Source organism: Macaca mulatta, chromosome 2, assembly GCF_049350105.2.
Source record: "Macaca mulatta isolate MMU2019108-1 chromosome 2, T2T-MMU8v2.0, whole genome shotgun sequence".
In the NCBI taxonomy this organism is placed as follows: domain Eukaryota; kingdom Metazoa; phylum Chordata; class Mammalia; order Primates; family Cercopithecidae; genus Macaca; species Macaca mulatta.
In genome coordinates this window covers 148,305,835-148,333,800 of record NC_133407.1, presented here as the reverse complement: position 1 = coordinate 148,333,800, position 27,966 = coordinate 148,305,835, and the positions used below count along the sequence as shown (strand labels likewise).

The window sequence follows — 27,966 nt, the reverse complement described above, 5'->3', positions numbered from 1 at the left end:
CTTATGCCAGAACAGACTGTCTTTTTAAAAATTTTATTTTACCGGGCACAGTCTTGATTACTGTCACTTTCTAGTCAGTTTGAAATCAGAAAGTGTGAGTCCTCCAACTTCGTTCTTCATTTTCAAGGTTATTCTGGTTATCACACTGCCTTTTATGTCCTGATAGCAGACATCACACACCATCACTTCTGCCACACTCTATTACAAGAAATAAGTTCCTAAATCCAGCCCACATTCTAGAGGAGGAGAATTAGGATCCTTCTCTTGAAGGGAGGAATGTCAAAGAATTTGTGGACATATTTTCAAGCCACTGCTAATGGTAATATACTAAACACTTGGTTCTCTGGCTTGCTTTTTTTTTTTTTTGTATATAAACTATTTATTAACAGACAAGGCCTACAGACTTATTTCTTCTTGGACACACCACGGTGCGGCCACGGCGGCCAGTGGTCTTGGTGTGCTGGCCTCGGACACGAAGGCCCCAGAAGTGGCGCAGCCCTCTATGGGCCCGAATCTTCTTCAGTCGCTCCAGGTCTTCACGGAGCTTATTGTCCAGACCATTGGCTAGGACCTGGCTATATTTTCCATCCTTTACATCCTTCTGTCTGTTCAAGAAGCAGTCTGGGATCTTGTACTGGCGTGGATTCTGCATAATGGTGATCACACGTTCCACCTCATCCTCAGTGAGTTCTCCCGCCCTCTTGGTGAGGTCAATGTCTGCTTTCCTCAACACCACATGAGCATATCTTCGGCCCACACCCTTAATGGCAGTGATGGCAAAGGCTATTTTCCGCCGCCCATCGATGTTGGTGTCGAGTACTCACAAAATATGCTGAACTTTTCAGGGATCACTAGAGACATGGCGGCAGTACAAGCGGCCGCGTGTAGGCCTCCTGTGGAAGCGTGGCTTGCTTTTTTACTCAACAATACATCTTGGAGATAGTTCTATATCAGTGTATAAAGAGCCACCTTTTTCTTAACAACTGCATAATAAACTTTTCTATAGATGCATCATAATTTAATTAATATTTATTTACAATATTTTGCTATAATGCTTCAGTGAATAATGTTATATGTAAATTATAATATCTAATACATATGTAAGTATAAGGATAAAGCCCTAGAAGGGGAATTGCTGGATTAAGTGGTATATACATTTACAATTTCACAGACCTATCAACAGTGTCCTTCACAGAGGTTGCACAAAGTCACACTCCCATAAGCAATGTATGATCGTACCTGTTTCTCCATGTCTTTGCCAACTGAGTGTGTTATCAAATATTTCATTTTTTCCACCCTGATAGAAAACACTCTCTTATTGTTGTAATTTGCCTTTCTGTTATTATCAATGAGATTGAATACCTCTTTTATATATGTAATTGTTATATATATGTATATTTTTTTAACTGTCATTTCTTAAATTTTGAAAATCAATGTAATGGCATTTTTCCACTTTGATTTGTAAGAGCTCTTTATATACTAAGAAAGGTAGCCTTCTGTGTGTGAGATGAGTTACAAATATTGCTTCTCAGTTTATCTTTTGACTTTGTCTATGGATTTTTCCCCCATGGGGAAATTGTTTTCTTTTTACTATAAGCAAATCATCAATTCCCTCTTTTATAGTTGCTGGGTTTAGTGTTATACCTAGAAAGGCTCTGAAGTGTTTCAAGTCTGAGGGGAACATGATTGGATCTGGTTGCTGGTGAAGAGGATGGATTGGAGGTATCAGGAGGATAAGGGTTGAACTATTCTTTTTTTATTTTTTTCGAGACGAAGTCTCACTCTATTGCCCAGGCTAGAGTGCAGTGGCGCAATCTCGGCTCCCTGCAACCTCCACCTTCTGGGTTCGAACAATTCTTCTGCTTTAGCCTCCCAAGTAGCTGGGACTACAGGTGCCCACCACCACACCCAGCTAATTTTCATATTTTTTAGTCGAGATGGGGTTTTGCCATGTTGGCCAGGCTGGTCTGGAATTCCTGACCTCAAGTGATCCACCCGCCTCAGCCTCCTAAAGTGCTAGATTACAGGTGTGAACCACCACGCCCGGCCCCAGAGGAGTTTAATGCATTATGAGTGCCCTGGATCAGTAATCTGTACCTGGCACATAGGTGCTTAATTAATGTCTGTTGAATGAATGAATGAATGATGATACCTGATTTAAGTCTCAGCTCTGCCACCCATTCCTTTGGAGGCAGCACAGTTTAGTGGTCAGAAAACCTGAATTTGGGCTGGGTGTGGTGGCTCACATCTATAATCCCAGCACTTTAAGAGGCCGAGGTGGGCAGGTCACCTGAGGTCAGGAGTTCGAGACCAGCCTGGCCAACATGGTGAAATCCTATGTCTACTAAAAATACAAAAATTAGTTGGGCATGGTGGCATATGCCTGTAATCCCAGCTACTCAGGAGGCTGAGGCAGGAGAATCGCTTGAACTGGGAAGGAGGAGGTTGCAGTGAGCCAAGATTGTGCCATTGCACTCCAGTCTGAGTGACAGAGCAAGACTCCATTAAAAAAAAAAAAAAGAAAGAAAACCTGAATTTAAATTCTGACTGTGGTGTTACCAACTAAGTGTTCTCAGGAATATTACCTGATTTCTGAGTCTCAGTTTACTCACCTGTAAAATGGGGACAATAATAATAACTGCCTCATGGCGCTGTTGAAGGATTGATTGTGAATTTGTGTGCACACCACGGCAGAAACAAAACATTTATTAATTTTAGCGATTATTATTTGTTGTTGTGTGACCAGAATCAAATCACTTTGGCTTCAACTTTCCAATATTCCATGGCCTGTGCTAGAACAAGGGAGAAAGGGTTGAAAAGTGGGAACAGTTGGGAGAGGAGCCTGGAGAAGTAGTTAGAGCTGGCTTATGGAGGGCCTTGACCGTGGCTTTGGAGTTCAGGTCTTATTCCTAGATGATGAACAATCACTTTCAGGCATGGGAATGACCAGGGTCAGATGTGGGTTTAAAAGGATGACTTGGGAGGCTGCTATGGAGAATGGACCAGTTGGAGGCTCGATGGAAGCAGGGAGCCCGGGAAGAAGGCGGTCCAGGTGAGAGATGCCAAGGATGGTGGAGGGAGAGGAGGAGAAAGATTGGAGACCTATTTAGAAGACCAATGGGTGTGTTGGGTTCGAGGACAAGGCAGTTCTTACGATGACTCCAAGTTTCTTACGGATAATTGGGTCTGTGGAGTGACATTCACAAAGGACATAGGATGAAGAACAGACCTGGGGTGGAGGAAGAGAAGGTCTGTTTGGGAAACACTGATTTTGAGGTTCTTATGGGATATGCAAGAGGAAAGGTCCAATGAGTGTTACTGCGGTCTGGGGATGAGGAGAAGGTCTCAGCTGTGGATGGAGATTTGAGGCATCATCGTATGAATCTGAGCATAGACGAAATTGCCCAAGGAGAATGTATGGAGGGAGAAGAGACAGCCTAGGGAACAGCAACCTTAAGGAGCAGGTGGAGGAGGAGGAGTCAGAAAAACCAACTGCGAGACAGGAGTCAGAGCAGGAGGAGGCAAATTAGCAACTGAGGGCCTGAGGAAGATAGGCTCGAGGAAGGCCACATGTCTGCAGGAGAAGGTGGACTTGGAAGGGATGGGGAGAGCAGCGGGAGGGTTTTCACCAAATCCTAGAGGTGTATGTGGCAGAGCCAGCCTAGGACAATAGGGTGACCCCGAGGAGGGACAGATGCCAAGGTTATTAACAGGCTGTGGACTCCGTGCAGGCTGGGCCTAGGGTGGCAGATGAGAGTAAATGCTGTTACCAAATAATTACCGCACAAAGTGATGGGGGTTCCATCTCTCCACAAGTCATCTGTGATGCCAGATGCCAGTATTTGTGTTCCCAACAGTGCCCCCCTCCAAAACTGTGAGCCCCTCAAGGTCTGGAACCATGAGTTGAGACTGAATGACTTAGAGGAAGAGTGTCCCAGGGAGAAGGGGTGAATTTGACACGTTTTCAGGGACAGAAAGGATGGCAGTGCAGCCAGAGTGCAAGCGAGAGGCTGAATGGCACCAGAGGAAATGGAGGGAGGCTGGGGCCTGGAAGCCACTGTCAGCTGTTGTCAGGAATTTACTCTGAATGCCATGGAGAGAGAGAGTTAAGTAGGGGAGCTAGTTTCTTTCTTCTCTTTGAGACAGGGTCTTGCTCTGTTGCCCAGGCTGCAGTACAGTGGCACGATCATAGCTCACTGTAACCTCAAATTCCTGGGCTCAAGTGATCCTCGCATCTCAGCCTTCTGAGTAGCTGGGATTACAGGCTCACACTACCACACCTGGCTAACTTTTTTTTTTTTTTTTGAGGCGGAGTCTGGCTCTGCCGCCCAGGTTGGAATGCAGGGGCGTGATCTCGGTTCACTGCAAGCTCCGCCTCCCAGGTTCACGCCATTCTCCTGCCTCAGCCTCCTGCTAAATTTTATTTTACAGATGGGGTCTCATTATGTTGCCCAGGCTGATCTCAAATTCCTGGCCTCAAGCAATCCTCTCATTTCACTCTTCCAAAGTGCTGGGATTACAGGCATGAGCCACTGTGCTTGGCCATGATACCATTTGTTTTTGAATGTTCATTCTGGATGCTGAATGGGGAACAGGTGACGGTGGGGCAAGGGTAGAAGCAGAGAAACTAGTGTGAAGGTGACTGTGGTGATCAGGGAGGAAGGTCATGGATCTTGGAGCCAGGTGGTAGCTGGCAGTGGAAATGGAGAGAAGGGGTCTGGTGCTGGACGTTTTTTGGAGGTTGAGCCCGTCAGCCTTGCAAATGGATTGGGTGTGGGAGGTGAGGGAAAGGGAGGATCTAGGATACCTCCCAGGCTGGCCTCAGCATCTAGGTTGTTGGATGGGACAGGAGTCACCTCATAGGAGCTGATAGGGGCATTAAGATTGGTCCTGGATGGCTCAGATTTTAAAAGGAGAAGCTCGGTCTCCCTTGTAAGATAAGCCCCTGGCCCTGGATGGGCAGGAACAGAGCCGGGTGCTCAGACCTGGTAGGGAGGGCCTGTGGACAGGCATCTCCAACCCACCTCCTGAACTTCCTTCTCCTAGGGGATCTCCCTGTGAGACAATTGTTACCACGGCCCCCTTGTGTCCTGGGGAAGCCATTCCCTTTGAAAGCTGTGGCCCCCCTGGCCAGACCTGGTGGCTCACACCTGTAATCCCAGCACTTTGGGTGAGGTGGGCGGATCACCTGAAGTCAGGAGTTCAAGACCAGCCTGGGCAACATGGTGAAACACCCTCCCAAAAAAAATACAAAAATTAGCTGAGTGTGGTGGCGTGTGGCTGTAGTCCCAGCTACTCAGGAAGCTGAGGCAGGCGAATCGCTTGAACCTGGTAGGCAGAGGTTGCAGTGAGCCAAGATCACGCCACTGCACTCTAGCCTGGGCGATAAGAGTGAGACTCTATCTCAAAAAAATAACAATAATAAAAATAAAAATAAATGAAAGCAAGCAAGCAAGTTGTGGCCCTAGTGTGGACAGAAATCATTCACTGGACTCCCCTCAGTTCCAAAACCAGCCAGGTCCTTCTGGAAAAACCTTCCTAAATTGAAGGAGAGACTGTCAGAGGACACAAGCAGCTGGCTGTGTATTCTGTGCTACACTGATTCTTTGTATATCTCACCTTTTCTAAGAGTTTTATTGCTTTTAAAAAATTATCATTGTTCTTTGTGGAAAAATTGGAGAATATATTTTGAGCAGAATTACACCCATAGTCTTACTCTCTCAGCAATAGTCATTCTTAACTGCATGGTCTATGCTCGTAACAGTATAGAGTGCTGGTTAGAAGCAGGCTGTCTGGGTCCAAATCCTGCAACTTACCAGTTGTGTGACCCTGGATAACTTGGATAACCTCAAACCTCTTGCACCTCAGTGTCCTCATCTGTAAAAAGAAGATAATAACAGTATCTATGCCATAGAGTTGTAGGGATTAAATGAACTAGCATGTGTAAAGTACTTATAGTGCCTGGCATGGTAAATTCTATATAATTATTTGCTGTCAGTGTGTGAACATTTTTCCCAAAAAGAAATTACGTTATGTGTTATTTTAAAAAGTCTTTTGAGACCTAACACATCATGAGTATTTCTTATATATGATTAAACCTTCCTCAATATACTTTTAGTAGCTGAGTAACACTCCGTGATATGAAAGAGCTGTATTCCCGTATCGATATAGTAGGGGTTTTTGTCTTTCCTCCCTTCCTTCATTATTTCTCCTCCCCTTGCTCTTATACCCTTCCTCCTCCTCTTTTTCTTTTTCCCCTCCCTCTTCCTCTTTTATAAACAGCAATGTGATGAACATCCTCATAGTTAAATCTTAGAGGACATCTGTGAACATTTTCTTATGATAAATTCCTGGAAATTGCCAAGCTCAGTCAAAAGGGGTTTAAAGGTTTCATTTTTCTGTTTTTGAGATTAATCCATGATTTCTATAAGTTACATTTGACCTCTGCATTGCCTGTCTTTGCTGCTTTAATGATTTCATTCCAAGTGAACGAAAATCTCTGGCAATAGTCATTTACTAGCAGTCAACCCCCACCCACTTTATGGTTTCTGTCAGTAATTTATTTACCTGGCTTCAAATTCAAAAGGTGCAACAGGTTATCAGAGAAACATCTCCTCCAGCTACCCAATGCCCCTCTTTAGAAGGAGCCAGGGTTGTCAGTGTCTTATAAATACATCTGAAAATATTTTATGTACCTGCAAGAAAATACACCCCCACATACATATGATTTCCTGCCTCTATTGCAATGGGAACGTTGTGCAGTATTTGTTACTGTGAGCCTTGCCTTTCACTCAGCAGGGTATCCGGACATCATTCCACATCAGCACATAAGGAGCTTCCTCATTCTCTTTAATGACTGATTATATTATTGAATGCTACTACAAAGGGGCACTATACCTAATCAGTTACCTATTGGTGGGCATTTAAGTTATTTCCAATGTTTATTTCTTACACATCATGGTTTGCATCCCCCCCTTTTTTTTTTTTTAAGAAAAGTCTTGCTCTGTCACCCAGGCTGGAGTACAATGGGACAATCTCAGCTCACTGTAACCTCTGCATCTCAGGTTCAAACGATTCTCCTGCCTCTCAAGTAGCTGAGACTACTGCATGGTGGCATGCACCGCCATGCCCAGCTAATTTTTTGGTATTTTTTGTAGAGACAGGGTTTGCCATGTTGCCCAGGTTGGTCTCAAACCCCTGGGCTCAAGCGATCCATCTGCCTCAGCCTCCCAGAGTGCTGGAATTACAGGTGTGAGCCTCTGTGCCTGACCCTATGCAACCTTTTTTTTTTTTTTAAAGTCATACATCTACAGCCCAAAGAAAATCACAAAGTGAACATGACTATGAAAAAAGCACCCAGGTCATAAACCTCATTCCTCCTTCCAGTCACTCCTCCAAAGGTAATCCTGACCTTTTTTTTTTTTTTTTGAGATGGAGTCTCGCTCTGTTGCCCAGGCTGGAGTGCAGTGGCATGATCTCAGCTCGCTATAAGCTCCGCCTCCCGGGTTCATGCCATTCTCCTGCCTCAGCCTCCTGAGTAGCTGGGACTACAGGCGTCCACCACCATATCCAGCTAATTTTTTGTATTTTTAGTAGAGATGGGGTTTCACCGTGTTAGCCAGGATGGTCTGAATGACCTGGTGATCTGCCCACCTTGGCCTCCCAAAGTGCTGGGATTACAGGCGTGAGCCACTGCACCTGGCCTGACTTTTAATCCTATAGACTGGTTTTGCCTGTTTTTGAAATGTATATAAACGGAATCACACTTTTGCTTCACATTATGATTGTAAAATTCATCCAGGTTGTTGCAGGTAGCCACAGTTTGTCCATCTTCACTGCTGTATACTATTTCATTGGATTAAACTGCACAATTTATTTATCCATTACATTGTTAATAGACATTCATGTTTTTTCCAATTTGGGACTGTGAGTAAAGCTCCTATGAACCTTCTAGCACATACGTTTTGGTGAACTCATCTACACAGTTCAGCTGGGGACAGCCTGAAAAGAGGGGTCTGGGTCTAGGGGATGGTTCAGTGGGTTCAGCCCCAGCTGATGCTATGGCAAGCAGCTTTTGGAGACTGTAATACCTGGGGTGCTGGAATATCTTCCAGTGCCTGCCCCCTTTGAACTTGTAGACTTTTTCGTTCTGTTGCTGAGGAGGGTCCTAGCACACAGGGGACACGTGGCGTGGGGTGGGCGAGCGAAGGCTCCTTTGGTAGCTTCTGCAGCCCCGCACTGTCCTCTGGTGCCCCTGCAGCAGCAGAATCTTCTGCCCCCACTGAGGCCTGTTTCTTCCCTCTTGCTGAGTTTCCATCTGCAGGGCCTGGGGGACAGGGACCCAGGTGAAAAAGCGGGAGGTGGCAGATCAGAGAGGCCACATCAGGGGAGAAGGGACTGGGGCCTCCAGAGAGTCTGTTCAAAGACAGAAGACCCTGAGCACACCCAGCCTGATCCCCTGTAACAAGTGGCAGTTGTGTTGAGTCATGCACAGTGGGGCAACCGAACACAAAAAAGGCCTCCCTCTAGGAGTGCCCAGCTCAGCAGGGGCCTCTTGAGGATGGTGTAACAGTGTTTTAATGAAACTATTAAAAAGCTAAGCATAGGCCAGGCACGGTGCCTCATGCATGTAACCCCAGCACTTTGGGAGGCCAAGGAGGGAGGCTTGAGGCCAAGAGTTTGAGACAAGCCCAGAAAGAGAGTGAGACTCCATTTCTACAAAAAATTTAAAAATTAGCTGGGTGTGGTGGCTTGTGCCTCTAGTCCCAGCTACTGGGGAGGCTGAGGCAGGAGGATCACTTGAGCCCAGTTGTTTGAGGCTGCAGTGAGCTATGATCACACCACTGTACTCCAGCCTGGGTGAGAGATCAGGACCTTGTCTCTGAAGTATAATAATAATAACAATAACTCAAGGCTGGGCATGACGGCTCATGCCTGTAATCCCAGCACTTTGTGAGGCCGAGGCGGGCGGATCACCTGAGGTCAGGAGTTCAAGACCAGCCTGGCCAACATGGTGAAACCTCGTCTCTACTAAAAATACTTTTTAAATTAGCTGGGCATAGTGGTGCACGCCTGTAATGCCAGCTACTCAGGAGGCTGAGGCACAAGAATTGCTTGAACCTGGGAGGCAGAGGTTGCAGTGAGCCGAGATTGCGCCACTGCACTGCAGCCTGGGTGACAGAGTGAGACTCCATCTCAAAACAACAACTAAAAAAACAATAGCTCAGCGTAAAATGCATTATGAAAAGGCTTTACACAAAGGTACATTGGTAGTACAAGCTTTAATGAAAACAAGCACCTGGGTGTAAAGTATATGTTCTCTTATTCTTTACCCCTTCTTAGACTCATCCTAGTTTTTTTTTTTTTTTTTTTTTTTGAGACAGAGTCTCACTCTGTCGCCCAGGCTGGAGTGCAGTGGCCAGATCTCAGCCCACTGCAAGCTTCGCCTCCCGGGTTTACGCCATTCTCCTGCCTCAGCCTCCGGAGTAGCTGGGACTACAGGCGCCCGCCACCTCGCCCGGCTAGTTTTTTTTGTATTTTTTAGTAGAGACGGGATTTCACCGTGTTAGCCAGGATGGTCTCGATCTCCTGACCTCGTGATCTGCCCGTCTCGGCCTCCCAAAGTGCTGGGATTACAGGCTTGAGCCACCGCGCCCGGCCTGACTCATCCTAGTTTTATTCCCTAAACTCAAGTAATCTTCTTCCTTTGAACTCTAGTTTTTTGTTTTTTTGGGTTTTTTTTTGTCTTTCTTTTCTCTTCTCTTCTTTTCTTTTCTTTTCTTTTTTCTTTTCTTTCTTTCTTTTCTTTCTCGCTCTGTTATCCAGGCTGGAGTGCAGTGGCCCATCTTGGCTCACTGCAACCTCCCCTTCCCAGGTTCAAACAATTCTCCCGCCTCAGCCTCCCAAGTAGCTGTGATTACAGGTGCACATCACCATGCCTGCCTAATGTTTGTATTTTTAGTAGAGACGGGGTTTCACCATGTTGGCCAGGCTGGTCTCGAATTGTTATTTCAGATGATCCACCTGCCTCGGTCTCCCAAAATCCTGGGATTACAGGCATGAGCCGCCATGCCCAGCAGAGTTTCTTAGTTCTTAAAAGCTCTCCTTCCCCGCCTCCTTCCCTGTCTCCCCCATGCCACTTTTCAGAGGTAACCGTCATTAAGCTGCTTCTGTATTCTTCCAGAAATGCTTAGAGATACGCAAGCTTATATGCAGGCATAGCTCGTTTTATTGTGCTTTGCTTTATTACGCTTTACAGATACTGCATTTTTAATAAATGGAAGGTTTGTGGCAACCCTGAGTCGATCAAGTCTGTCGGTGCTCACTTCGTGGCTCTGTGTCACATTTTTGGAATTTTCACACTATCTCAAACTTTTCTATTATGATTATACCTTTTATGGTGATCTGTGATTAGTGATCTTTGATGTTACTATTGTAATTGTTTTGGGGCACCATGAACTGCACCCATATAACACAGCAAACTTCATAAATAAATGTATGTATTTTGATTGCTCCACCTGCTGGCTATTCCCCTGTCTCTCTCCCTCCTTTGGCTTCCCTATTCCCTGAGACACAGCAGTTTTGAAATTAGGCCAATTAGTAACCCTGCAATGGCCTCTAAGTGTTCAAGTGAAAGGAAGAATCATACATCTCTCACGTTAAGTCAAAAGATTAAAATGTGGGCTGGGCACGGTGGCTCACGCCTGTTATCCCAGCACTTTGCAGGAGGCTGAGGCAGGAGGATTTCTTGAGATCAGAAGTTCAAGACCATCCTGGGCAAATAGTAAGACTGTCTCTAAAAAATAAGTAAAAAAATAAGTAAATAACAAAAGCTGTTAATGATGAAGTAGTGAGGAAGGCATGTCAAAACTGACATAAGCCAAAAGTGAGGGCTCTTGTGCCAGTTGGCCAAGTTGTGAATGCAAAGGAAAAGTTCTTGAATGAAATAAAGTGCTACTCCAGTGAACACATGAATGATGAGAAAGAAAACAGCGCTATTTCAGATACAGAGAAAGCCTTAGTAGTCTGGAGAGAAGATCAAACAAGTCATAGCATTCCTTTAAGCCAAAGCCTAATCCAGAGCAAGGTCCTAACTCTGTTCCATTCTGTGAAGATTGAGAGAGGTGAAGAAGCTGCAGAAGAAATGTTGGAAGCTAGCAGAGGTTGGTTCATGTGGTTTAATAAAATGAGCCATTTCCATAGCATAAAAGTGCAAGGTGAAGCAGCAGGTGCTGATGTAGAAGCTACAGCAAGTCACTAGAAGATGTGGCTAAGATCACTGATGAAGATGGCTAGACTAAACAACAGATTTTCAGTGTAGATGAAACAGTCTTCTGTTGGAAGAAGATGCCATCTAGGTCTTTCATAGCTAGAGAGGAGAAGTCAGTGCCTGGCTTTAAAGCTTCAAAGGACAGGCTGACTCTCATGTTAGGGACCCATGCAGCTGGTGACTTTAAGTTGAAGCCAGTGCTCGTTTACCATTTGAAAATTCTAGGGCCCTTAAGAATTATGCTAAATCTGCCGGGCGCGGTGGCTCAAGCCTGTAATCCCAGCACTTTGGGAGGCCGAGACAGGCGGATCACGAGGTCAGGAGATCGAGACCATCCTGGCTAACACGGTGAAACCCCGTCTCTACTAAAAAATACAAAAAAAAACTAGCCGGGCGAGGTGGCGGGCGCCTGTAGTCCCAGCTACTCGGGAGGCTGAGCCAGGAGAATGGCGTGAACCCAGGGGTGGAGCTTGCAGTGAGCTGAGATCTGGCCACTGCACTCCAGCCTGGGCAACAGAGCGAGACTCCGTCTCAAAAATAAATAAATAAATAAAAGAATTATGCTAAATCTATTCTGCCTGTGTTCTATAAATGGAACAACAAAGCCTGAATGATAGCACATGTGTTTACAGCATGGTTTACTAACTATTTTAAGTCCACTGTTGAGACCTATTGCTCAGGATAGAAAAAAAAAATATTCCTTTCAAAATATTAGTGCTCATTTACAATGCACCTGGTCACACAAGTGCTCTCAGGAAGACGTACAAGGAGATTAATGCTGTTTTCATGCCTGCTAACACAATATCCATTCTGTAGTCCATGGGTCAAGGAGTAATTTTGACTTTCAAGTCTTATTATTTAAGAAATACATTTTGAAAGGCGATAGCTGCCATAGATAAGTGGTTCCTCTGTTGGATCTGGGCAAAGCAAATTGAAAGCCTTCTGGAAAGAATTTACCACTCTAGATGTGCCATTAAGAACATTGGTGATTCATGGCCGGGCGCGGTGGCTCACATCTGTAATCCCAGCACTTTGGGAGGCCAAGGTGGGCGGATCACAAGATCACGAGTTCAAGACCAGCCTGGCCAACATGGTGAAACCCCGTCTCTACTAAAAATACAAAAATTAACTGGGTGTAGTGGTGCGCACCTGTAGTCCCAGCTACTCAGGAGACTGAGGCAGAAGAATCGCTTGAACCTGGGAGGTGGAGGTTGCAGTGAGCTGAGATCGTGCCACTGCACTCCAGCCTGGGTGAGAGAGTGAGACTCCATCTAAAAAAAAAAAAATTGGTGATTTTCCTCAACCCGGGAGGTGGAGGTTGCAGTGAGCCAATATCATGCCACTGCACTCCAGCCTGGGCCACAGAGTGCAACTCCATTTCAAAAAAAAAAAAAAAAGTAAAAAGGTTGAGGGGCCGGGTGCAGTGGCTCATGCCTGTCGTCCCAGCACTTTGGGAGGTCAAGGTGGGCAGATCACCTGAGGTCAGGAGTTCAAGACCAGCCTGGCTAACATGGTGAAACCCCATCTCTACCAAAAATACAAAAATTAGCCAGTGTGGTGGCACACACCTGTAATCCCAGCTACTCGGGAGGTGGAGGCAGGAGAATTGTTTGAACCCGGGAGACGGAGGTTGCAGTGAGCTGAGATTGTGCCACTGCAGTGCAGCCTGGGCAACAGAGCAAGACTCCATCTCAAAAAATATATAATAATAATAATAATAATAAATGGAACATTGGTGCTTCATGAGAGGAGGTCAAAATATCAACATGAACAGGAGTTTGAAAGAGGTTAATTCCAACCCTTATGGATGACTTTGAGGGGCTTAAGACTTCAGTGGAGGAAGTAACTGAAGATGTGGTGAAAATAGCAAGAGAACTAGCATTAGAAGTGGAGCCTGCTGATGGGTCTGAATTGCTGCAATCTCATGATCAGACTTGAATGGATGAGGAGTTGCTTCTTATGGATGAGCAGAGAGTGGTTTCTTGAGATGGAATCTACTCCTGGTGAAGATGCTGTGAGCACTGTTGAAATGCCCACAAAAGATTTAAAATATTACATAAACTTAGTTGATAAAGCAGGAGTAGGGTTTAAGAGGATTGATTCCATTGTTGAAAGAAGTTCTGTAGATAAAATGCTATCAAACAGTATCATATGCTACTGAGTAAAGTTTTGTGAAAGAGTCAATCGACGTGGCAAACTTCATTGTTATCTTATTTTCAGAAATTGCTACAGCTATTCAAACCTTCATTACAACTTGCTGAAGGCTGGCTCAGATGATAATTTAGCAATAAAGTATTTTAAAAATAAGGTATATACATTGGGTTTTTTAAAGACATATGCTATTGCACACTATTAGAGTATAGTGTAAACATGACTTTATATGCACTGGGAAACCAGATAATTTGTGTGACTTGCTTTATTGCAATATTTGCTTTATTATGGTGGTCTGGAACCAAACTTGCAATATCCCCAGGGTATGCCCATGCATGTGGTGTGTGTGTGTGTGTGTTATTTGAAAAATTAATTTTTACAATTATTGGTTTTCTGGGTTTTTAAAAAAATTATTCCATCACACTAGTCTACCGTATATGGGTTTTGTTTCTGAGACAGCATCTGGCTCTGTTGCCCAGGCTAGAGTGCAGTGGCATGATATTGGCTCACTGCAACTTCTGCCTTCTGACCTCAAGCAATCCTCCCACTTCAGCCTCCCGAGTAGCTGAGACTACAGGCGCTTGGACCATGCCTGACTAATTTTTTGTAGAGATGGGGTTTCACCATGTTGCCCAGGCTGATCTTGACTCCTGGGCTCAAGCAGTCGTCCCACCTCACCACTCCCAATAACTGAGACTACAGGCATGCACCATGACGCTCACTAACTTTTTGTATTATTTTTTTAGTAGAGACAGAGTTTTGCCATGTTGCCCAGGCTAGTCTCAAACTCCTGAGCTCAAGTGATCCACCTGCTTTGGTCTCCCAAAGTGTTAGGATTACAGGCATGAGCCACGATGCCTGGTCAAAATTATGTTTTTAAATTTCACAAGTAGCATATGAATATACACACTCTGCAAAAAGCTGAAATATTACAAAAAGACTAAAGTCCCCATCCGAGCCCCACCCAGAGGCCACCACTCTTATAAACTTCATTTCTATCTTCCCTGATCTTTTTCTGCACATTTACATACATATCCATAAGGAAGCTATATCATGTCATCTTCCGTGTGCCCCTGCTTACTTCTTTCTCCCTTCCCTTCCCTTTCCTTCTGTCTCCTTCCCTCCCTCCTTCTCTTCCTTCCTTCCTTTCAGTGAAATACGTGTACATGAAATTTACCATTTTAACCTTTTTTTTTCTTTTTTTCTTAAAACAACAAAAATTTATTCTTGTTCTGAGGCTAGAAGTCCAATATCAAGGTGTAGGCAGGGCCTGACGTCCCCTGCAGACTCTGGGAGGGAAACTTCCCTGATCTCGTCTCCCTTCTGTTGGCTGTCAGCTCCCCTTGGCATTGTTGACTTAAAGCAACATCACTCCAATCTCTGGTCTTCACGTGTGTGTGTGTTTGTGTGTGTGTGTGTGTGGGGGGGTGTGTTTCTCTTCTCTTCCTATAAGGACACCAGTGATTGGACTTAGAGCCCACCCTAATGACCTTATTTTGTCTTGCATCTTAATTATATCTACAGGCACCCTGTTTCCAAATGAGAGCACATTCACAGGTACCAGGGATTAGGACTTGAACATATCTTTTTGGGGGAATGCAATTAGACTCATTATATTCACCATCATTTTAAGAGATGCTTGAAGGAGGGAGATGATATGAGGGATGTTAGACCACAGCCAACTATAATTGTGAGCAAAATAAAGACAGTTATTCAAACTATTGTCAGATTCTTCTGGGGACATTCTTTTTTTCCCCATTTTCTTATTGTGGTAAAGTACACATGACATAACATTTATCATTTTTACTGTCTTTTGGTGCACAATTCTGTAGCATCAAGTACATTCACATTATTGCTCAGTCATTACCACCATCCATCTCCAGAACTCTTTTAATCTTGCAAAACTGAAACTTTGTGCCCATTAAACACTAGCTCCACATTCCTCCCTCCCCCAAGCCCTGGCAACCACCATTTCACCTTCTGTCTCTATGAATTTGGTTACTCTAGGTAGCTCATATAAATGGAATCATACAGTATTTGCCCTTTCATGACTGGCTTATTTATATACCTTGCGAAGTGTCTTCAGGATTCCTCCATGTTGTATCATGTGTCAGAATTTCCTCCCTTTTTAAGGTTCAATATATTTCATTGTATGTACATACCATCCCCTACTTTTTATTTTATTTTTTTTTTAAATTTTTTAAATTTTTTTTTTTTTTTGAGATGGAGTATCGCTCTGTCACCCAGGCTGGAGTGAGTGGCCGGATCTCAGCTCACTGCAAGCTCCGCCTCCCGGGTTTACGCCATTCTCCTGCCTCAGCCTCCCGAGTGGCTGGGACTACAGACGCCCGCCACCTCACCTGGCTAGTTTTTTTGTATTTTTTAGTAGAGACGGGGTTTCACCGTGTTAGCCAGGATGGTCTTGATCTCCTGACCTCGTGATCTGCCCGTTTCGGCCTCCCAAAGTGCTGGGATTACAGGCTTGAGCCACCGCGCCTGGCCCATCCCCTACTTTTTAAAAACTAGAAGGATCATGCCTATGTATGGTCTTTCTACCTGCTCAATATGTCAGAGAAGAGAAGTAGTTAACAGCATGGACTCAGGCCCCAGGAAGCCTAGGTCAGACTTATCATTTAACCTTTCTGTGCCTGTTTCATAACATATAAAAATGAGGTAACAATGAATTAATACACATAAAGCAGTTAAAACAGTGTCTGGCACATTTTCCATTTTTTCAAACGTGGAAACACATTTGATTTTTTTTTTAAATTATGATTGCTTTTTTTTCAGATGATGATGTGTCAAAGAAATTTTGCTCTTTCAATCCTTAAAGTGCTACCCATTCTTTCTCATTGTTGCAATGCATTTCATAGTATGCATATCCAATTTTATAAAAAACATAGATGAGTGGACTTCTGGTTTCTGGTCAGGGATGTAAGAAGCTTGGAAGTTGCTACTCTATCCTAACAGCAAGTAAAAAGCCAAACAAACTGAAAAATCAACACTCTTGCTAGATCCATGAGAGACATAAGGTCACAGGGCAAACTGCTGCCCCCAAAATTGGAGAGACAGACAGGTGGGTGCAGAGAACCACAACTTCCAGGAGCAGAAGGAACCCATGAGCAGAAACTTTTACGGGAACCAATGCCCAGGCAAGGGAAAACTGAATTGTAATTGACAAATTGCTAGAGGCTCAGTGTGGACAAGTGTGAGACATTAAAAACTCCCAGGGGACCCAGTCATTGGGGGGCTCCCACATTTTGTAAGTTTTACTTCCTGAAGCTCTACCAAGTTCTCACGGTGAATATTGGAGGAAAATCCCCTATGGTTCTGGGAAGAGGAGGGAAAAGGGAACAATTCTGATGTATGCCAGGCTTGTCCTCAGGAGAAACTAGGTAACCAGAGCCTAACCTACTAGGATTATCAGAGAGAGGCTAACTGATCTGGGGGGAAGGAAACTCCATCTGCCTCTAGCCAGGCTGTCCCCACTAAGGAGGGCAAGAAAAAGCAGCACCAACTGAGAAGCATTTGTGAAATTAACAGTCGAAGGCAAAGGCTCACTAAAAGACGGAGACCTCTTTGTAGGACTATAGAATGCTTCCCCTTTCCCCACATCTTACCACCACATCACTAAAAGCCTACTTATAGCAGTTTCTTTTACTCAGTACATTATTTCCAGCTATCAAGAAAAAAATTACAAGGGATACTAAAAGGCAAAAACACAGTTTGAAGAGACAGAGCAAATATGTGAACCTGGCTCAATTATGGCAGGCATGTTGGAATTATCAGACCAGGAATTTACACATATAACTAGAATTAATATACAAGGGCTCTAACAAATAAATTAGCATGCAAGAACAGATGGGCAGTGTAAGCAGAGAGATGGAAATACTAAGAGAGGACCAAAAATAAATGCTAGAGATCAAAAACACTGTAACAGAAAGGAAGAATGCTTTTGACGGTCTTTTAGTAGACTGGACATGGCTGAGGAAAGAATCTCTGAATTCAAAGATATGTCAATAGAAACCTCTAAAAACAAAAAGCAAAGAGAAAAAGACTAAAACAAACTAACAAACAAACTTGAATATCCAAGAACTATATGATGGCTACAAAAGTTGTAACATTTACATATTTAGAACAACAGAGAAAAAAGAAAGGAACAGAAGAAATATCTGAATAATAACTGAAAATTTCCCCAAATTATTGTTAGACACCAAACCATACATCCAGGAAGCTCAGAGAACACCATGCAGATATGCAAAAAAAAAAAAAAAAAAAAAAGAAAAAGAAAAAGAAAACAAACAAAAAACCCTACACCTAGACATATACTCAAACTAGAGAAAATCAAAATAATGAAAAAATTCTGAAACAAGCCAGAAGGAAAACAAGAAACATACCAACTAAAAACAACAAAAAACAAACATCTTACCTATAGAAAAGCAAAGGTAAGAATTACATCTGACTCAAAAACTGTACAAGCAAGAAGAGAGTGGAGTGGAATATTTAAAGTGTTGAGAGGGGGAAAAAACACTAGCCTAGAATTGTGTACTCTCTGAAATTATCTTTCAAAAGTGAAGGAGATATAAAGACTTTTTCAGACAAACAACAGTTGAGGGAATTTGTTACCAGTAGACTTGCTTTGCAAGAAGTGTTCAAAGAAATTCTTTAGAGAAAAAATGGGAAACAGTATAGATCAGAAGCTCAGATGTATGTAAGTAAGGGAAGAGTATTGAAGAAGGAATAAGTTAAGGTAAAATAAAACCTTTCTCACTTTGGGAGGCTGAGGTGGGCAGATTACCTGAGGTCAGGAGTTCGAGACCAGCCTGGCCAACATGTTGAAAGCCCGTCTACACTAAAAATACAAAAATTAGCTGGGTGTGGTGGCACACGCCTGTAATCCCAGCTACTAGGGAAGCTGAGGCAGGAGAATTGCTTGAGCCAGGGAGGCAGAGGTTGCAGTGAGCCGACATCACGCCACTGCACTCTGGCCTGGCCCACAGAGTGAGACTCTGTCTCAAAAAAAAATAAATAAATAAATATAAAAACTTTTCATTTTCATTTTCTTTTTTATTTTTTTTCAAGACGGGTCTTGCTCTGTCGCCCAGGCTAGAGTGCAGTCCCACAATCTTGGCTCACTGCAACCTCCGCCTCCTGGGTTCAAGAGATTCTCCTCCTGCCTTAGCCCCCCGAGTAGCTGGGACTATAGGCACCTGCCACCATGCCAGGCTAATTTTTTGTATTTTTAGTAGAGGTGGTGTTTCACCATGTTAGCCAGGATGGTCTTGATCTCCTGACCTTGTGATCCGCCCGCCTCGGCCTCCCAAAGTGAGCCACTGTGCTCGGCCCTCTTTCTTTCTTTTTTTTCTTTTTTTATTTTTGAGACGAAGTCTTGCTCTGTCGCCCAAGCTAGAGTCCAGTGGCACGATCTCTGCTCACTGTAACCTCCGCCTCTCCGGTTCAAGCAATTCTCCTGCCTCAGCCTCCCAAGTAGCTGGGACTACTGCCATGCACCACCATGCCCAGCTAATTTTTGTATTTTTAGTAGAGACTCCTGACCTTGTGATCCACCTGCCTTGGCCTCCCAAGGTGCTGGGATTACAGGCATGAGCCACCATGCCCGGCTCTTTTTCTTTTCTTTTTTTTTTTTTGAGACAGTCTTGCTTTGTCGCCCAGGGTGGAGTGCAGTGGCGGGATCTTGGCTCACTGCAAGCTCTGCCTCCTGGGTTCACGCCATTCTCCTGCCTCAGACTCCCGAGTAGCTGGGACTACAGGTGCCCACTACCACACCGGCTAATTTTTTGTATTTTTAGTAGAGACGGGGTTTCACTGTGTTGGCCAGGATGGTCTCAATCTCCTGACCTCATGATCCGCCCGCCTCGGCCTCCCACAATGCTGGGATTACAGGCGTGAGCCACCACGCCTGGCCTTTTTCTTTTTTCTTTTTTTTTTTGAGACAGAGTTCCTCTCTTGTTGCCCAGGTTGGAGTGCAATGGCACTATCTCAGCTCACTGCAGTCTCCACCTCCTGGGTTCAAACTATTGTCCTGCCTCAGTCTCCCGAGCAGCTGGGATTACAGGCACCTGTAAAAATCACCATACCTGGTTGATTTTTGTGTTTTTTGATAGAAACAAGGTTTCATCATGTTGGCCAGGCTGGTCTTGGTGATCTGCCCACCTTGGCCTCCCAAAGTGCTGGGATTACAGGCATGAGCCACCACGCCCAGTCAAAAACTTTCGTTTTTGTTATGCATAATTGATCTAACAGATAACAGTTTAATTAGAGCAACAATGTTTTCACTTATACACACACACACACACACACACACACACATGCTTATTTATGCTTAAAGTGAGTGAATGATAATAGTCATACATAGGATTATTCTCTTATTATAAGGTACGTGTTGGTCGGGTGTGGTGGCTCAAGCCACTGTCTGTAATCCCAGCACTTTGCGGGCCGAGGCGAGCAGATCACAAGGTCAAGAGATTGAGACCATCCTGGCCAACATGGTGAAACCCTGTCTCTACTAAAATAATAATAATAATAATAATAAGGTACTTGTACTGCCTGTGAAGTGGTATAGTGTATTTGAAAATTGACTTACATTAGTTGGAAATGTATATTGCAAACTTTAGGACAATTACTTAAAAAAAATTTTAAGTGGCCGGGCGCGGTGGCTCACGCCTGTAATCCCAGCACTTTGGGAGGCCGAGGCGGGCGGATCACAAGGTCAGGAGATCGAGACCACGGTGAAACCCCATCTCTACTAAAAATACAGAAAATTAGCCGGGCGCGGTTGTGGGCGCCTGTAGTCCCAGCTACTCGGGAGGCTGAGGCAGGAGAATGGTGAACCCGGGAGGCGGAGCTTGCAGTGAGCCGAGATCACGCCACTGCACTCCAGCCTGGGCGACAGAGCAAGGCTCCGACTCAAAAAAAAAAAAAAAAAAAAAAAAAAAAAAAATTTTAAGTATAACTGATGTTCTAAGAAAAGAGAGAAAAATGGAATCATTTAAAATGTTCAATTGAAACCACAAAAGACAGGAAAATAGTAGAAAATAAAAAAGAGATAGGGCAACAAATAGAAAATAGTAACAAATATGGTAGATGTTAATCCACCTATATCAATAATCATTTTGAATATAATGGTCTAAATGCACCAATTAAGACAGAGATTATCAGGATGGATTTTTTAAAAGACTCAGTTATATGTTGTCTCTTAAGAAACCCATTTAAATATAAAGATACATATTGATTAAAAGTAAATAAATGGAGAAAGATATACCATATTAATACTAATTAAAAAAAAAAGTGGAGGCTGGGCGCGGTGGCTCATGCCTGTAATCCCAGCACTTTGGGAGACCGAGGCGGGTCCTGAGCACACGAGGTCAGGACATCGAGACCATCCTGGCTAACACGGTGAAACCCTGTCTCTACTCAAAAAATACAAAAAAATTAGCTAGGCATGGTGGCGGGTGCCTGTGGTCCCACCTACTTGGGAGGTTGAGGCCGGAGAATGGCGTGAACCTGGGAGGCGGAGCTTGCAGTGAGCCGAGATCATGCCACTGCACTTTAGCCTGGGTGACAGAGCGAGACTCCGTCTTAAAAAAAAAAAAAAAAAAAGAAGTGGAAAAAAAATTAGCCAAGCATGGTGGTGTACACCTGTAGTCCCAGCTACTCAGGAGGCTGAAGTGGGAGGATCACTTGACCCCAGGAAGTCAAGGCTGCAGTGAGCTATGATCATGCCACTGCACTCCAGCCTGGGCAACAGAGCAAGACTGTCAAAAAAAAAAAAAAAGAAGAAGAAGAAGAGGAGGAGGAGGAGGAGGAGGAGGAAGAGGAAGAGGAAGAGGAAGAGGAAGAGGAAAGTGAGAATGACTATATTAATTTAAGACAAAGCAAACTTAATGGCAAAGAAAGTTATCAAGGGTAAAGAGAGTCACTACCAAATGATAAGACACAATGATCCTTAACATGCATGTGCCTAACAACAGAGCACCAAAATACTTGAGGCAAACTGATAGAAATGCAAAGAGAAATAGATGCATCCACTCTTGTAGTTGGGGACTTCAAGACCTCTTTATCAGAAATGGAAAAATCCAGGCAGAAAAATCAGTAAGGACATAGATGAACTTAACAACACCATTAATTAAATGCATATAATGGATATCTGTAAACTACTTCATTTGACAACAGAAGGATACACATTCTTCTCGAGTTCACATGGGACATTCACCAAGACAGATCACATTCTGGACCAAAAAACACACCTTAACAAATGTAAGAACCAGAAATTTTACAATATCTGCTTTCAGAACACATTGGAGTTAAAATATAAATCAATAACAGAAAGATAGCTGGAAAATACCAGAATAATTGGAGATTAAACAACACACTTCTCAATAACACATGGATCAAATAAGAAGTCTCAAGATAGAGGCCGGGCATGGTGGTGCACCCCTGTAATTTCAGCACTTTGAGAGGCCGAGGCAGGCGGATCAGGAGTTCAAGACAAGTCTGGCAAACATGGTGAAACCCCGCCTCTACTAAAAATACGAATATTAGCTGGGTGTGGTGGCACATTCCTGTAATCCCAGCTGCTCGGGAGGCTGAGACAGGAGAATTGCTTGAACTTGGGAAGCAGAGGTTGTAGCGAACCGAGATTGCACCACTGCACTCCAGCCTGGGTGATAGAGCAAGACTTCATCTCAAAACAAACAAACAAACCAAAAACAAAACAACAACAACAACAACAACAAAAACTCAAGATAAAGTTTAAAATATTTTATTTATTTATTTATTTATTTATTTATTTATTTATTTATTTAAATTAGTGACGGAGTCACACTATGTTGCCCAGGCTTGTGTCAAACTCAAGTGATCTTTCTGCCTCAGCCTCTCAAAGTGCAGGGGTTACAAGTGTGAGCCAGCTTATACTTAGGCTGAGGCAGAAGGATTCCTTGAGCTGAGGAATTGAGGCTAACCCGGGCACCATAGGGAGACCTCATCTTTAAAAAAAAAAATTAGCCAGGCATGGTGGCCCATGCCTGTGGTCCCAACTGCTCAGAAGGATGAGGTGGAAGGATTGCTTGAGCCCAGGAGTCTGAAGCTGCAGTAAGCCATAATTGTGCCACTGCACTACAACCTGCTGATGAAGCAAGATTCTATCTCAAGAAAAGAGAGGAAGAACGAGAGAGAAAGAAGAGAAACAAAAGTTAGAGCATCAGTTGAATTGAAAACAAGAAATCAATAAAGAAAATCAACAAAACCAAAAGTTACTTTTTTGAAAAGATCAACAAAAGCAATAGTCCTCTACCCAGGTTAACTATGAGAGAGAGAGAGAGAAACTCAAATTTGTAATATCAGAAATGAACAAAGAGGCCAGGTACGGTGGCTCATGCCTGTAATTCCAGTACTTTGGGAGGCTGAGGCGAGTGGATCACCTAAGGTCAGGAGTTGGAGATCAGCCTGGCCAATATGGTGAAACCTCATCTCTACTAAAAATATAAAAATTAGGTTGGGCACAGTGGCTCACGCCTGTAATCCCAGCACTTTGGGAGGCTGAGGCGGGTGGATTGCCTGAGGTCAGGAGTTCAAGACCAGCCTGTGCAACATGGAGAAGCCCCATCTCCACTAAAAATACAAAAATTTAGATGGGCAAGGTGGCATGCACCTGTGATCCCAACTACTCAGGAGGCTAAGGCACAATAATTGCTTGAACCCAAGAGGCAGGGGTTGTAGTGAGCTGACATTGTGCCACTGAACTCCAGCTTGGGCAACAGAGAAAGAGACTCTGTCTATAAATAAATAAACAAACAAACAAAAATTAACCAATGTGGTGGCGCATGCCTGTAATCCCAGCTACTTGGGAGGCTGAGATACAAGAATCACTTGAACCCAAGAGGTGGAGGTTGCAGTGAGCCATTGCACTCCTGCCTAGGTGACAGAGTGAGACTCTGTTTCAAAGAAAAAAAAAAAGGGAAATGAACAAAGAAACATCACACAGATCTTGTGGACATAAAAAGGATAATAAAGAAATGTTTTTTTTTGTTTTTTTTTGTTTTTTTTTTTTTTTTTGAGACGGAGTCTCGCTCTGTCGCCCAGGCTGGAGTGCAGTGGCGCTATCTCGGCTCACTGCAAGCTCCGCCTCCCGGGTTTACGCCATTCTCCTGCCTCAGCCTCCCGAGTAGCTGGGACTACAGGCGCCCGCCACCTCGCCCGGCTAATTTTTTTGTATTTTTAGTAGAGACGGGGTTTCATTGTGTTAGCCAGGATGGTCTCGATCTCCTGACCTCGTGATCCGCCCGTCTCGGCCTCCCAAAGTGCTGGGATTACAGGCTTGAGCCACCGCGCCCGGCCAGAAATGTTTTTTTAAACAACTCTATGAACACAAATTTGATAACGTAGATGAAATGGACCAACTCCTAGAAAGACAATCTTCTAAAACTCACACAAGAAGAAATAGGCAATATAAATAAACCTATATCTATTGAAGAAATTGAATTAGTAATCAATAACCTTCCAAAAGAGAAAGCACCAGGCCCTAATGGGTTCACTGGTGAATTCTACCAAACATTAAAGGAAGAAATTACAAGAATTCTCTACATTCTCTTTCAGAAAATAGGTACAGAGAGAAAACTTCCTAACTCATTTTATGAGGCCAGCATTACACTAATACTATAACCAGAGAAAGACATTACAAGGAAAAAAACCTGTAGACCAATATCTCTCATGAACATAAATACAAAATCATCAACAAAATATTAGCAAGTCAAATCAATAATCTATAAAAAGAATGGTACACCTAGACCAATTGGTATTTATTCCAAGTATGCCAACCTGGTTTAGCATTAAAAAACAATTAATGTAATCCATCACATAAACAGGCTAAGGAAGCAAAATCACATGATTTTATCAGTAGTCACAGAAAAAAAGCATTTGTTGAAATTTAACACCTATTCACAATAAAAACTCTCAATGAACTAGGAATGGGGGAAACTTTCTCCAGTTGACAAAAAAACCTACAACAGACATTATATTTAATGGTAAGAAACTAGATGTTTTCCCACTAAGATCAGCAGGAAGGCAAGGGTGTCCCCTCACCACTGCTTTTTGAAATCATGCTGGAAGTCCTTAACGCAATAAGACAAGAAAAGGAAATAAAAGGAATACAGATTGGGAAGGAAGACGTAAAACTATCTTTGTTTGTAGATGATATAATCATCTATGTAGAAAATCCCAGAGAATCAACCAAAAGAAAAAAACAGAACAAAACAAAACAAAAACCCAACCTCTTATAGCAAGATTGCAGAATACAAGGTCAATATAGAAAAGTTAATCATATTCCTGTGTACCAGAAACGAACAAGTGGATTTTTTTTTTCTTTTTTGAGACAGAGTCTAGCTCTGTCGCCCAGTCTGGAGTTCAGTGGCTCAGTCATAGCTTACTGTGGCCTGGGCTCAACCAATCTTCCCACCTTAGCCTCCTGAGTAGCTGGGAACATGCCACCACACCTGGCTAAATTGTTTCATTTTTTGTACAGTCAGGGTCTCTCTCTGTTTCTCAGACTGGACAAAGTGGATATGAAATGAAAAACACAATATCATTCTAATTACCACCCCAAAAATGAAATCTTTAGGTATAAATCTAATAAAATATGTACAAGATTTATATGAGAAAAATTACCAAACTCTAATGAAAGAAATAGAAGAAGAGCTAAAATAAAGGGAAATACATACCATGTTCATGGGTAGGAAGACTCATTATTTTCAAGATGTTTGTTCTTCCCAACATGATTTTAGATTCAATGCAATCTCAATCACAATCCTGGCAAGTTATCCTGTCCATATTAGCAAACTGATTTTAAAGTTTGTATGGAGAGGCAAAAGACCCAGAATAGCCATACAATATTCAAGGAGAACAAAATCAGAGGACTGATATTACCCCCACTTCAAGACTTACTATAAAGCTACAGTAATTAAGACAGTATGTGGCTGGGTGCAATGGCTCACGCCTGTAATCCCAGCACTTTGAGAGGCCGAGGTGGGTGGATCGCCTGAGGTCAGGAGTTCGAGACCAGCCTAGCCAACATGGTGAAACCTCTTCTCTACTAAAATTACAAAAATTAGCCAGGCTTGGTGGTGTGTGCCTGTAGTCTCAACTGCTCAGGAGACTGAGGCAGGAGAATTGCTTGAACCTGGGAGGCAGGGGTTGCAGTGAGCCTAGATCGCGCCACTGTACTCTAGTCTGGGCACCACTGTACTCTAGCTTGGGCAACAGAGCGAAACTCCACCATCTCAAGGGGAAAAAAAAAAAAAGTGTGGTACTGGTGAAAGAACGGACAAATTGATTGATAGGACAGAATGGAGAGCCCAGAAACAGACCCACGTAAATATAGTTAGTTGATCTTTGACAAAGGTTCAAAGGCAACACAATGGAGAAGAGATAGTCTCTTCAACAAATGGTGCTGGAACAACTGAATATCTACATGCAAAATGATAATAATAATAATAATATGGACATAGACATTACATTCTTCAAAATGTTTCACAGACATAAATGTGAAATCTATGAAACTCATAGAAAATAATATAGGGGGAAAAAAGCTAGATTACCTTGGGTTTGGCAATGACTTTTTAGATACAACCCTGAAGGCCCAATTCATGAAAGAAAATGTTGGTAAGCTGGACTTCATTAAAGTTAAAAAGTTCTGTTGTCAGAGACACAGTCTAGAGAATGAAAAGACAAGTCACATACTGGGAGAAAATCTTTGCAAAAGACATGTCGGCCGGGTGCCGTGGCTCACGCCTATAGTCCTTGCACTTTGGGAGGATGAGGTGGGTGGATCACTTGAGGCCAGGAGTTTGAAACTAGCCTGGCCAACATGGCAAAACCCTATCTTTACTAAAAATACAAAACTTAGCCAGGCGTGGTGGCATGTGCCTGTAGTCCCAGTTACATGGGAGGCTGAGGCAGAGAACTGCTTGAACCCAGGAGGTAGAGGTTGCAGTGAGCCGAGATCTCCCCACTGCACTCCAGCCTGGGTGACAGAGGGAGACTCCCTCTAAAAAAAAAAAAAAAAAAAAAAAGACGTATCTGATAAAGGACTGTTATCTAAAATATACAAAGAACTCTTGAGGCTGGGTGCGGTGACTCATGCCTGTAATCCCAGCACTTTGGGAGGCCAAAGCGGTCAGATCACCTGTGGTCAAGTTTGAGACCAGCCTGGCCAACATGGTGAGACCCCATCTCTACTAAAAATACAGAAATTAGCCAGGTGTGGTGGAGCATGTCTGTAGTCCCAGTTACTTGGGAGGCTTAGGCAGGAGAATTGCTTGAACCCGGAAGGCAGAGGTTGCAGTTAGCTGAGGTCATACCCATGAACTCCAGCCTGGGCAACAGAGCAAGACTCCATCTCAAAAAAATTAAAAAAGAACTCTTAAAACTCAAAAATGAGAAAAGAAACAACCTGATTAAAAATTGGGCAAAAGACCTTAACAGACACCCCAAGGAAGATATACAGATGGCATGTTAGCATATGAAAGGATGTTCCACATCATATGCATCTGGGAAATACAATTTCAAACAACAATGAGATAATACTACATACTTATTAGAATGGCCAACATCCATAACACTGACACCAAATGCTGGTAGGATGTGGAGCAACAGAAACTCTCATTCCTTGCTGGTGGGAATGCAAAATGGTATAGTCATTTGGAAGGCAGGTTGGCAGTTTCTTCTAAAAATAAACTTACTCTTACCATATGACCCAGCAATCATACACCTTGGTATTTACCCAAAGGCGTAAAAAACTCATGTCTACACAAAAACCTCCACATAGATATGTACATTAGCTTTATTCATAATTGCCAAAATTTGGAAGCAACCAAGATATTCTTCAGTAGGTGAATGTATAAATAAACTATGGTACATCCAGAATATAGAATATTATTGAGCACTAAAAAGAAATGAACTATGAAGCCATGAGGAGATACGGAGGAACCTTAAATGCATATTACTAAGTGAAAGAGTCCCAGTCTGAAAAGCCTACATACTGTATGATTACAATTACATGACATTCTGGAAAAAGGCAAAAGTATGGAGGTAGTGAAACAATCAGTGTGGTTGTCCAGGGTTGGGAGGAGGAAGGGATGAATAGGCAGAGCACAGAGGATTTTTTAGGGCAGTGAAAATACCCTGTATGATATACTATAATGGTACGTAAATGTCATTACACATTTGTCAAAACCCATAGAACGTACAACACCAGGAGTAATCTTTAATGTGAACTATGATCTTTGGGTAATAATGTGTCAATGTTGGCTCATCTGTTGTAACAAATATGCCACCCTGGTGGGGGATGTCGATAGTGAGGAAGGCTGTGCATGTGTAGGGTCAGGGACTGGATGGGAAATCTTTGAATATTCTACTCAATTTTGCTGTGAACCTAAAAATACTCTTAAAAAAAGGCTATTTAAAAATTGATGGGATTATACTATATACAGTATTCTGTACCTTGACTGCCTTTATTTTTTAATCTTTTGTGG

The 27,966-nt window shown here is 43.3% G+C and overlaps 1 protein-coding gene and 1 pseudogene across 2 annotated transcripts in view; one reads left to right on the top strand and one right to left on the bottom strand.

Annotated features, from left to right (window-relative positions):
• LHFPL4 (LHFPL tetraspan subfamily member 4) overlaps positions 1-27,966 on the top strand; it is a 52,599-nt gene that overhangs the window by 12,806 nt on the left and 11,827 nt on the right. The gene's annotated exons all lie outside the window — the stretch shown is intronic.
• LOC701084 (small ribosomal subunit protein uS13 pseudogene) lies at positions 353-902 on the bottom strand (annotated as a pseudogene).